A 12576-nucleotide genomic window follows, 5' to 3' on the forward strand; every position below is an offset into this window, starting at 1 on the left:
TACATCATGTTTTTGATGGGTTTTGTAGTAAAATAATTGTAGAAAAAGCAAACTTTTTAAGAAAAAATTACCATATTCGAGTAATAAATTATAGAAAATTACCAATGTAATTTAAAACTTCAAAAGAAGAATCTATTACATGTAATAAAGAGAAGGACTTGTTCACGAACGGTAATTCAACAAATACATGCGTTGCAGAAACATAGTTTTGCAAGGGAGAAGAATCTCTCTAGGAACTCGACGATGTCACGTCAAGAGAAAATTCAATAAAGTGATTACTAACCGTATTACCAGCGGCAATTGTGTGTCGGCAATTCGTAAATAAGTTAGTCGTCTATTTGGAGAAACGTCGCTGGCAATATCGTCACATTTTAATTACGTCAGCGCTATCAATTGGTCTTGGAAGAAAATTTACCATTATGTACTTTTGCCCACGGCGTCGTTCCAACAAATGAATCCGAGTTTTGAATCGCTTACTCTTATATCACGAATTTGTAACGGTGTTTCTTCAAACTTTAAACGATTGTAATGAATGCCTTTGCGTACAAAGACTGATACCAGGTTTGACTAGAAGCTTCAGCTAATTAGTGCCCCAGTTAATTTGGATGTTCACTACCACGCCACTTATGAAGTGGCTTCGTGTCCGAGCGGATTTCCACCACGTAAAAAAAAAAGAAAAAGAAAAAGGAAAAAAAAGAAAAAGAGATAGGAAAAAGAGAAAAAGAAAAAGGAAAAAAAGAAAAAGAGAAAGGAAAAAAGAAAAAGAAAAAGAAAAAGAAAAAGAAAAAAAAAGTTAATTTGGATGTTCACTACCACGCCACTTAAGAAGTGGCTTCGTGTTCGAGCGGATTTCCCCCACGTAAAAAAAACAAGAAAAAGAAAAAGAAAAAAAAAGAAAAAGAGAAAGGAAAAAAAGAAAAAGAAAAAGAAAAAAAACTGTTAATTTGGATGTCCACTACCACGCCACTTAAGAAGTGGCTTCGTGTCCCAGCGAGTTTTCCCCACGTAAAAAAAAAAAAAAGAAAAAGAAAAAGAGAAAGGGAAAAGAGAAAAAGAAAATGGAAAAAAATAGAAAAAGAGAAAGGAAAAAAAAGAAAAAGAAAAAAACAGTTAATTTGGATGTTCACTACTACGCCACTTAAGAAGTGGCTTCGTGTCCGAGCGAATTTTCCCCACGTAAAAAAAAAGAAAAAGAAAAAGGAAAAAAAAGAAAAAGAAAAAGGGAAAAAAAGAAAAAGAGAAAGCAAAAAAAAGAAAAAGAAAAAGGGAAAAAAAGAAAAAGAAAAAAAAAGTTAATAAATAATAAATACATTTGTTAAACTGAGCAGGTTTTATTTGAACTTGCCTATAATTATTCGCCTACAATTATTTTTATCGACGAGATTGACTGAATAGGCACAAATAAAGGAGTAAACTGTACATTGTCTGAACCTGCAAAGAGATTCAGATCAGAACTTCTTTCTAGATTGGATGGATTAGTATCTAACGAAAATTCTAATGTAGTTCTTTTGGCTGCAACTAATTGCCCTTGCTATGTATATCACGCTATTTCAATGTTTTCTAAGTAGAAAATATCTTAATATCATAATTATTCATTATCTTAATCTTAATTATTGTGTTGTGCGGAATATTCCTTTGTTATTATTAATATAACAGAACAATAATATTTATTGTAAATATATTATTAGGGACATTGATGCAGCTTTACGCAGATGCCTTGAAAAGAAAATATACGTATCATTACCAAATGAAGTTACTCGACTTGGTATGTTCAAATTATACCTTAGCAACCAGTTATTAGAGAATATGGATGTTGTAAACCACATAATAAAATCTACTGAAAAATATTCTTGCGTGGATATAAAATTGCTTTGTAAGCAAGCATGGCTGCTCGAAATAAGTCCAATATGGGAAAAACTTGAAAAAAAAAAAAAGAAAAAAGAAACATCTGTTACGACTTTGAAATATGAATTAAAGAATTATGAAATAATAGCAAAATTGTTAAAAAACAATGTCACCTACAGTTACGGATGTGGATAGATATGAAGCGTGGAATAAATATGTATGCCATAAGAACATATTTTAAAAAATATAAATGCTTATCATATAAAAATATAAAAATATAAAAATATAAAAATATAAAAATATAAATGGTTATAAATTATTAATATAATTATCGTTCGAAAAATTGTTCGTGTGCGTGCATTTATGTGTGCGCACGCGTTATAAACAAGTTTGAAATGTTCGTTCTACATATATGTATACGTGGTATACATCTTCCCTTATAATATATAATATGTGTAATCTGAGTGGTAATATCTCCACGTATTACATATGTGTTAGTGTATTTTATCGATAATCTGTCTTTTATTTCCTCTTATCTTATTAACGCATGTATGGGCGCGTATATGCGCCGGGCGAAAGCTATGGTTATATATGGGATTGTTAACAAATAAAAATTAATCTAGGTGTTATTAAAGAAATTTGTTTCACCTTCTAAACTTTTTGATGATTGGTTTACTTTGAATATTTTGCATATTTTTGCATATCATGAGCATTTTGTACATTTCTATACATTCAAACTTTCTATGAATATAAAATGATCCGCACTACTATCTACTTCATAGTATACTCTATACGTTTAAAATGCTCCATTAGAAGCTTAAATCTATCAAAATACAGCTCCTAGGGAAATGTGAATTTTCACATGAACACATAATATCGATTTTCTCATTGAAACGTATAGGCAGGTATATACTAGCATAAGCCACCTTCGGCATTTGGCCGTATGATGCAGCACTAGCTCTGTAACATAGAAAACCATAGGCGTCAGTTCTTCTTATTTCCTCTTTGATATATGTTTACTTTAATGTCACTTATTCAGACGCTTGATACATTGTCGGAATGAAATTTTAGTAATGTGCAAGTAATTTTGAGTAGATTAATAAAGTATAATAAGATATCAGATTCATGTACGTAGATTCAAGTGACATCAATCTTTATGTCTAGTATATACATGTGTATTGATCTATAAGTCAGTGTTAAAATAACAAATAAATGGCAGAAGAAGGAAAGAAGATTTCCTTCGGTTTTGCGAAATCTATTAAGAAACCTGTGTTAAAAAATGCTATTCCACAAGAAAAAAAGAAAGTTGATTACATTGAATGCCTTGATGAGAAAGGTATTAAAGTAATAGGGTGAGTTCAAAAAGTAAAATTTATAATCAAGAAACATATAACCTCAACCTAACCTATAAAAATCACCAATAGCGGAATATATATATTTGAAAACAATTTTTTTATTTCAATGAGGAAGAAAAAAAAGATGAATCTCTAATTATTCCATTACTAGGTTCAAAAACCTGGCATGATAGAATTCTTAATAAAATAGATGCAGACATTTTCCTTCCGAAGGCAGATAAGGAAAAGGTAGGAGACGCTAGTGTTAACGAGGCAAAATCAAAGCTATCTAATGGAAAAACATCGCCAATAATATCAATAAAGAAAGAGCCAGTTGAAGATAGTGAAAATAAAGTTGTTACTTTAGAAGAGCAAGCGACTAAAGAAATCATTGGGGAACTTAAGTCAAAGAATAAATATGAAACTAAAACAAATGATTTAACTTTACCTTTAGTAGAAGATGAATCATTAAGAGGCAAAGAACAGGTACGTTATCAACATATTGATGTGCAATGCACAGATGTATTACATTTGCATATTATAAATATCGTTTTGTATTTTTCAGTCTACGTTAGAAGATTATGAAAAAATTCCTATTGATGCTTTTGGTGTAGCAATGTTAAGGGGAATGGGATGGCAACCAGGAAGGGGAATTGGTTGAAATGAAAAGTATGAATTTTACTCTGGATTAAATTAATTATATGTATTTAATACATCACTTATTGGAAAGTAAACAGAGAACATCATTTTTTATTTCACAATCGTTTATTCTAACTATCACAGATTAGTAGCAGCTGTCATACCAGAATTACGACCAAAAGGTATGGGTCTTGGAGCAGACAAAGTAGCATTGCAGAAGAAAAATACAGATTTCAAAAAAGAAGAGGAAGAAGTTAAAATCGAGAAAGGAACATTTGTGAAAATTATAGCTGGAGAACAAAGTAATAATTATGGTCAAATAGAAGGATTCGATGATGATGCAGGAAGGCTCATAATAAAACTAGCTCTTGGTGGAAATATAATATCTGTAAATGAATTTATGGTACAGCCAGTGACTAAATCAGAATATTCTAAGAACTCAAAAGTTCAAAGTTAATATGAAGTGTTAGTTTTTCATTAAGGGACATTTAAGAAAATAAATTTGAATTGACATATACATATAAAGACATAATCGGACATGTAGAAAAACTAATTTAAGAGTACCTGTAAGTGTGTTGTTGCATGCAATTTTTTAAAAGTCCCTTCTAATTTTATATAAAATATGATAAATGTAGATCGGTCCGTCGTGTCCAGTAGTTGGGTGACTAGTGGGTTGTGGTGGTTGTTGGCTCTTGTGTTATATCTGCTTCTGGACTTGTGTATTTCATCTTTGACTGTAGGTATCTTGATGTCACGGTGGATTGTTTCGTTGGTAACATACCAGGGTGCATTTGATAGGGATCTTAGCGTTTTCGATTGGAAGCGTTGGAGTATTTCAATGTTGGAATTACTTGCTGTTCCCCATAGTTGGATTCCATAGGTCCAGACAGGTTTTATTACGGCCTTGTAGAGGATTATTTTGTTCTGTATGTTTAGTTTGGAGCGTCGGCCCGTGAACCAATAGAATTTTCTTAATTTTTCCTTTAGTTGCTTTGTTTTTTCTGAGATATGTTTTTTCCAAGTTAGCCTCCTGTCCAGGGTCATGCCCATGTATCTTACGGAGTCCTTGCTTGGGATTATTGTGTTGTTAATGGTGACCTGGGGGCAGGTTTGTTTTCGGAGCGTGAAGGTTACATGAGAGGATTTTTTTTCGTTTATTTTGAAACCCCATTTTTGGAACCACTTTTCCATGGTGTCGATACTTCGCTGGAGAGTGGATGAGGCAATTGCCGGGTCTGCGTGGGTAGCTAATAGTGCTATGTCGTCGGCAAATGTTGCTATTGTTACCTCGTTTGCTATAGGTAAGTCGGCAGTGTAGATGGAAAACAGTAGGGGTCCGAGGACACTACCTTGGGGTATGCCGGATTCTATTGGGAATGTTGCGGAAGTGGCGCCTAGACATTTAACTATGAATTGTCTGTTGGTTAGGTAGGATTTTAAGATGGAGTAGTATGGATGAGGTAGGATCTTTTTGAGCTTGTAGAGTAGCCCTTTATGCCATACTTTGTCGAATGCCTGTTGGATGTCTAGGAATACCGCTGAGCAGTATTTTTTCTTTTCAAGGGTTTGGCTGATCATGTGGGTTATGCGGTGGATTTGCTCTACTGTTGAGTGTTGTTTTCGGAAGCCGAATTGGTGGTCTGGGAGTGTTTTCAATTCTTCTAGGAGTGGAAGGAGACGATTCGTGAGCATCCTCTCGAATAGTTTAGACAGGGTAGGTAAAAGACTGATTGGGCGATAGGAGCTGGTTTCATATATTGGTTTACCGGGTTTAGGGATGAGGGTGATCAGTGAGATTTTCCAAGCCTAGGGAAAGTGTTGAAGGCGGAGGATAGCGTTAAAGATTGATGCGATGAGTGCAATCCCTTTTATCGGAAGTTCCTTGATTGCTTTATTTCCTATTAGGTCGTGACCTGCTGCTTTCTTGGGGTTTAGGCGACTGATTGCTTCTATGATCTCTGAAGAAGTGAAGGGTTCAATAGGAGGGGACATTTGGAAGGGAGTGTGCAGATATTCGGTAACGTCCGCTGCAGCTATGGAGGAATGGAGTTGGAATACTTCAGTCAAGTGTTTGGCAAATAGGTTGGCTTTTTCTATAGGGCTACGCGCCCATCCACCCTGCGGACGGCGGATTGGAGGTATTATTTGTGGGAGGCGCGTGAGTTTCCTGGAGGCCTTCCATAGTGAGTAGTTGGAGTCGGCTGTGGGGGACAAGCTGGCGAGATATTTGTGAAAACGGTCATTATTGTAGTTTTTTATAGTTTAGGATAGTTTTCTAGTTGCGTTGTTTAGTTTGCGTTTGTCCTCCGGTGTTCTATGGGTCTGCCATATGCTTCTTAGTCTACGTTTTTCTGCTATTTTTTTTAATATGTACTGGGGGTATTCGTGATTGCTGATGGACGTTTTTGCCGGTGTGGAGAAGCGGATAGCGTTTGTTATGCTCGTGTTTAGGTATTCCGTGGCTGCTTCGATTTCTTCATTGGTTTTTAGTGAAGTTGAGGCTGAAGTTGTGTGTGTAAAGACTTCTCTAAAGAGCTGCCAGTTGGTGTGTTGGTTATGTATGGAGCCATTACGTGTATTCTCGATGATAGTTGAACTGACTGTTACTATCACGGGGGAATGATCAGAGGAGAGATCAACCGAGGAATTGATTTGGACGTGTCTTGACGAGATATTTTTAGTTATGAGGAAATCAAGGAGATCGGGTATTTTGTTTGTGTCGGTGGGCCAGTTTGTGGGTTCGTATGTGGTAAGGTAGTTGAGCTTGTTGGTTATTATGCTGTTGAGGAGGTTTTTGCCTCTTACTGTAACCAGTCTGCTGCCCCATTGGGTGTGTTTGGCGTTGTAGTCTCCTCCAGCTATGAATCTATTGCCCAGGGTGTCCAGGATGTCGTCAAAGTCTTCTTTGGCGATGGAGTGTCTGGGAGGGCAGTATACAGCTGAAGTGGTGATTGTACCATGACAGTCTTCTATTGCTACGTTTGTTGCTTGGAGGTAGTCTTTCTGGAATGGTGGAAGTTCGTAGTGCTTAATGTTTGATTTGATTATGATTCCGGTGCCGCCGTGGGCCTTTCCGCTGGGGTGTTGGGTATGGTAGAACTTGTATCCGTTTATGTTCAGGTAGTTTTTATCGGTGAAATGGGTTTCGGATATGAGCATCACATCGATTTGCTGTTGTTTTAAGAATAGTTCTAGTTCAAATTTGTGCTGAGCTAGACCGTTGGCGTTCCGCAAAGCTATTCGCATTGGTTTTATTTTGCTTCTGTGCGTATGAATTTGTCCATGAAGAGTGTGAGTAGTGACAGCAAGTTGTTAATTTGCTCTGTTTGCTTCTCGATAAGTTTTTCGAGTCTGGTGAAGTTGTCTGTGTTTTGTGGGGTGGGAATTCTATTTTCTGTGTGTACACTGTGGGTTTTCGAGTTGTTTACGTTTCCTTGTGTTGCCTGCGCGTAGGATACTGATGGTGAGGTGAGTTTTTGGGGTCTAGGTTCTTGTATGGTTATGTCCTTGGGTCTCAGTTTTGGATACTTAATATTATGTAGTGTTTTATATGCTGAGCATCCTTTGTAGTTCGCAGGATGCTCTCCTTGACAGTGGATGCACTTAGCGGGGGTTTCGGGGGATTTAGTGTATTGGTTAGTGGGGTGATTACCTGCACATTTTACGCACCGGAAGTTATGGTTGCAGTATTTCTGCGTGTGGTCGTACCTTTGGCACCTTTTACATTGTACTATTTCTTTCTCTACAAGAGGTGGTTCGAACTTAACTATGGAGTTTATCAGCCGGTTGACGTTGTAGATTTCTTTGTTGTTCCCTTTTTGTTTTAAATCTATGAAGAATAGTAATAGTGGGTTTTTTGAGATTCTATGTTTAATGTTGCTTATGTTTGTTACCTCATGGCCAAGATTTTGAAGTTCGTACTTTAGTTCATCTAGGTCGACTGAGTGGTGGATGTTGCGTAGCACCACACGAAAAGGTCTTTCTTGTTTGAGCTGATATGTGTGGAATTTAGCGTTTAACGTTTTTAGCAACTTAGTTAACTTTCTACAGGCGTCTGGGTGGGTCGGCAGAATTTTCACGTGGTTGTTGTTAATTTTTAACTTGTAGTCCTCTTTGCTGATGTCTTTTTCAATGGTCCTTGTCATTGACTGTATGTCGATTACGTCGTCAATGAATATTGGTGGAGGAGGGGGAATTTTTTGAGTATGGAGATTATTTACCTTTTCGGTTGTATTCATGGAGTCTTCCGTAGACTCCAGTATTGAGAATCTATTGAAGGTGGTCACCTGGCTGGCTGGTGGTTTAGTTTGACTCTTATTCACATTTGTCTTGGTTGGTTCCAGCTTGCGTTTTTTCGAGTGATGGTCGTTTACCAGGATAGATGTGTTGCCCCCTTGCCACGGGGGAGGAAAAACGGCGGAGTTATAATTTAGCTCCGGAGAGCCTGTTTGGAATGATAGAGCCATCATCGAGCTAGTTAATTCAGTGTGGAAGAACTAGTCGAGAGGCTGTTAACCCTTAGCTAGGTTTGTTGGATTTGCTTTCGACAGATGGGCGTCACGTGGAGTTTTGTGAACTTCACAGGGCACTGGACACACGTCTCGGCACTCAGCAGCAACTGGATGGTCACGTGCTGTTTTGTGGACTTCGCAGGACACTGGACACACGTTTGCACGCCTCGGCACTCACCAGCAAACTGTTCACGGTAACGCTGTCGAGGAAAACTATGATGGGTGTGCCTAAGGGCACGAAATCATCGGATTCGTGGAAAAAAGCCTTCGTTCGGAAAGTGAGGGAAATTGGCGTTACTGTTAATTGGTCAATTTCCATGTTGGTGGTTAGGGAAGGGTGCTAGCCGCCCTTAAGAGAGAGTTCGAGAAGAGGAAGCGTCGTTCGTGAGAAAAATAGATTTCTCCTATTTTCTCGTAGTTGGAACGAGGACTGTTTGTCGGTTTGAAGGACTTTAGTTAAACAAATCTTAAGATTTATAGCGAATTTATATTTATTTATAGATATCCTCGGGCTAGCTGAACATGTACTGTGGAGACGCGTCGACATCTGGTAATCATCTTACTCAAAGAATAGAGTCTGCGTGTGGCGAGGCACGGGACAGAAATCGTTGAAATGCTTACCATCGTGCCCCGTCCCAAGTATTTCTTTTAAGGAGAGCTATAGAGTTACTTCATGCCTTTGTTAGACAAAACGTTCATCCCTTGACCGCGATTACGTTCGGCGACTGGTTGTCGCCTCGAGCCCGAGCTCACTATCATAAATCTCAAATAAGTACAGTCGGATCGAATGACAACAGTTTCTTAATTCGGCTATGGTGAAATCTAAATTACAGTACTGGGGGTATTCCCAAAGTTCCGAAGGGAAGGTTCCGGTGTTCTTTCATCTCCGACATATATATATATATAATTCTATATTATGCCTACTGATTGATATGAATTTCTTTCGGTCTCGAATGCGTTAAAACGGAGCGCAAAGAAGTCGAAATTACTTATTGTAATTGGTAAAACATCGTGAAAGGCAGACAGATACAAGAAAGAAGTTAAACTATAAATTATATTTGCGACATTGTTATGTTTTTGCTTTCTTTAAGCCTTTCATCGAGACAGCCGATCTATAAATATTAATCGACCAATTTCTCTAAGCTTGTAACTTCAAATTAATGTTTATATATATAAAGAGTTACGTATTAATCTATCTAAATATTTAAAAAGATGTTTAATGTTATAAATGATGGATATTAAAGATGTTCAAAAGAATGTAGTCTTCGCGTGTTCTTTATCATATCCCTGATCAAAGACATTCCAATATTATTACAATATCCAATTACATATTGATACACAAGATATACAGATTATTATTTATAACATTTTGGTTTTCTTAATTGAGTTATTCATTTAGTACAAATGATAAGTAATTAGTAATAATTCATAAAAAAACGGTATTGTAGTAGAAATATTATAATAAAACATATTCTGTTTCAGTGTAGAGTTACTCCTTTTTATAGACAGTGTCGTACAAATCCGTACGTCTTTGAGAAAATGTAAAAACATACGAAGTAATAAGTAATGCTTGCTAATAAATTCAGCAAATACAGAGGGAGCTGGCAAAATCGATGAACCAACGAGACTAAAAGTTAATTACATCATGGATTTCTCGCTTTTAATGTTAAGCTGGAAATTACCGATATCGGTGACCACCATATTTTCCTGAGTTTCCAAATCATAAAGGATTTTCCCCCAGGGATTTGTCAACTGTGTATGTCCCCATGCGACATAACTTGCTGAAGGAACACGAGCCGGTGATATACAGGCGACGTATAATTGATTGTCATTCGCTCTGGAACAGTTCGCTGTTGAGTGTCGAAGCGTGCAGACGTGTCTCTAGTGCCCAGTGAAGTTCGAAAGTAACACGTGTCACCCAACCGTCGAAAGTGAACACAGCGTGCTCTTACCCTCCCAAGTGTTTCCTATCCGCCAGGCAGAAGAAAAGCCTACGCGCCTAACCCCAACCCGAACCTTGCCTCATAGCCTCACGACTAGTTATTCATATTGAAATAGCTAGCTCAATGATGGCCCAGCAAACACGACCAGGCTCGCCTGTGCAAACTCACAACTACCCCGCGCTACTACCCCCCCCCCCCCCGTGGCAGAAGTGCAGCAGATCCCACCGTGCCAACGACGCCAATAAGGCGAAAAAACGCAAAATTGAACCAAACTCGAACGAACAGCCAACAACACAAATTAACACTCATAATAGGTTCGCAATATTGGAATCCTCAAACGACGCCATGGAAATCGCAGGCCCGCCAACAAACCACCACGCACGGAGAAGGCCCCCTCCCCCACCAATATTTGTTAATGATGTCATTGACACCCAGACTATGATCAAGTCCTTAGAGAGAGATATCTCCAAGGAGGACTACAACCTGAAGATAACCAACAATCGAGTCAAAATCCTGCCGACGAACCCAGAAGCCTACAGGAGGCTTACCAAGATACTTAGGGCCCTGAACGCCAATTTCCACACCTATCAACTCAAAGAAGAAAGACCTTTCCGGGTGGTGCTACGAAACATCCACCACTCTGCAGACATCGACGAGCTAAAAATAGAACTATCGAAACTCGGCCACGAAGTCATCAATGTCAGCAACATAAGGCATAAAGTCTCGAAAAACCCGTTATCGATATTTTTTATCGGTTTAAAACAGAAACCCAACAATAAGGAATCTACAACATCAGTCGCCTAATGAACGCTATAGTAAAATTCGAACCACCGCAAATCAAAAAGGAGATAGTGCAATGCAAAAGGTGCCAAAGATACGGGCACACGCAGAAATACTGCAACCATACCTTCCGCTGCGTCAAATGTGCAGGTACACACCCCACCGACCAGTGCAGTAAATCACCGGAAACCCCAGCGAAGTGCATCCACTGTCAAGGTGACCATCCTGCCAACTACAAAGGCTGCTCAGCCTACAAAACACTGTACTCAAACAAGTACCCCAAACTTAGAACAAAAGAGGTAACCTACCAAACACCCAGCGCACCGAAATTCATCTTTACCCCAATCCCCCCAACCAATCAAACACCCAGCCCTACCAAATTCACCACTCCCTCAACCTCCTATGCCCAAGCGGTACAAGGCACTCAAAATATACCAAATAGCCATAGGGATCCTCCTCAAAATAGTGCCCCCAACTCACCTGATACAGACAACGTCTCTAGGCTTGAAAAGCTAATAGAGAAACAATCAGAGCAAATAAACAATTTGCTATCGCTACTAACACTCATTATGGATAAATTAATACGCCCCGACGCAAAATAAAACCAAGACGCATAGCTCTGTGGAATGCCAACGGTCTAGCGCAACGCAAACTTGAACTAGAACTCTTCCTAAAACACCAGCAAATCGACATAATGCTCATATCTGAAACCCACTTCACCGACAAAAACTACCTGAACATAAACGGATACAAGTTCTACCATACCCAACACACTAGCGGAAAGGCCCACGGCGGCACCGGAATCATAATCAAATCAAACATTAAGCACTACGAACTTCCACCATTCCAGAAAGACTACCTCCAAGCATGGTCTTGAAGACTGTCATGGTACAATCACCACTTCAGCAGTATACTGCCCTCCCAGACACTCCATCGCCAAAGAAGACTTTGACGACATCCTGGACACCCTGGGCAATAGATTCATAGCTGGAGGAGACTACAACGCCAAACACACCCAATGGGGCAGCAGACTGGTTACAGTAAGAGGCAAAAACCTCCTCAACAGCATAATAACCAACAAGCTCAACTACCTTACCACATACGAACCCACAAACTGGCCCACCGACACAAACAAAATACCCGATCTCCTTGATTTCCTCATAACTAAAAATATCTCGTCAAGACACGTCCAAATCAATTCCTCGGTTGATCTCTCCTCTGATCATTCCCCCGTGATAGTAACAGTCAGTTCAACTATCATCGAGAATACACGTAATGGCTCCATACATAACCAACACACCAACTGGCAGCTCTTTAGAGAAGTCTTTACACACACAACTTCAGCCTCAACTTCACTAAAAACCAATGAAGACATCGAAGCAGCCACGGAATACCTAAACACGAGCATAACAAACGCTATCCGCTTCTCCACACCGGCAAAAACGCCCATCAGCAACCACGAATACCCCCAGTACATATTAAAAAAAATAGCAGAAAAACGTAGACTAAGAAGCATATGGCAGA

General features: G+C 38.7%; 2 long non-coding RNA genes across 2 annotated transcripts; one reads left to right on the top strand and one right to left on the bottom strand.

Annotated features, from left to right (window-relative positions):
• Positions 1 to 472: 472 nt before the first annotated feature.
• On the bottom strand, positions 473 to 1272 carry LOC126928118 (uncharacterized). The gene is made up of 2 exons (XR_007716330.1): positions 1109 to 1272; positions 473 to 936 (listed from the first exon to the last, which is right to left on the bottom strand). It is a non-coding gene; the product is annotated as an uncharacterized LOC126928118 (long non-coding RNA).
• Positions 1273 to 2983: 1711 nt separating this feature from the next.
• LOC126928114 (uncharacterized) lies at positions 2984 to 7291 on the top strand. Its single transcript, XR_007716326.1, has 4 exons — positions 2984 to 3201; positions 3312 to 3665; positions 3745 to 3848; positions 3963 to 7291. It is a non-coding gene; the product is annotated as an uncharacterized LOC126928114 (long non-coding RNA).
• The last annotated feature ends 5285 nt before the right edge of the window (positions 7292 to 12576 follow it).

This window comes from Bombus affinis, unplaced genomic scaffold (assembly GCF_024516045.1).
Source record: "Bombus affinis isolate iyBomAffi1 unplaced genomic scaffold, iyBomAffi1.2 ctg00000581.1, whole genome shotgun sequence".
NCBI classification, from domain to species: domain Eukaryota; kingdom Metazoa; phylum Arthropoda; class Insecta; order Hymenoptera; family Apidae; genus Bombus; species Bombus affinis.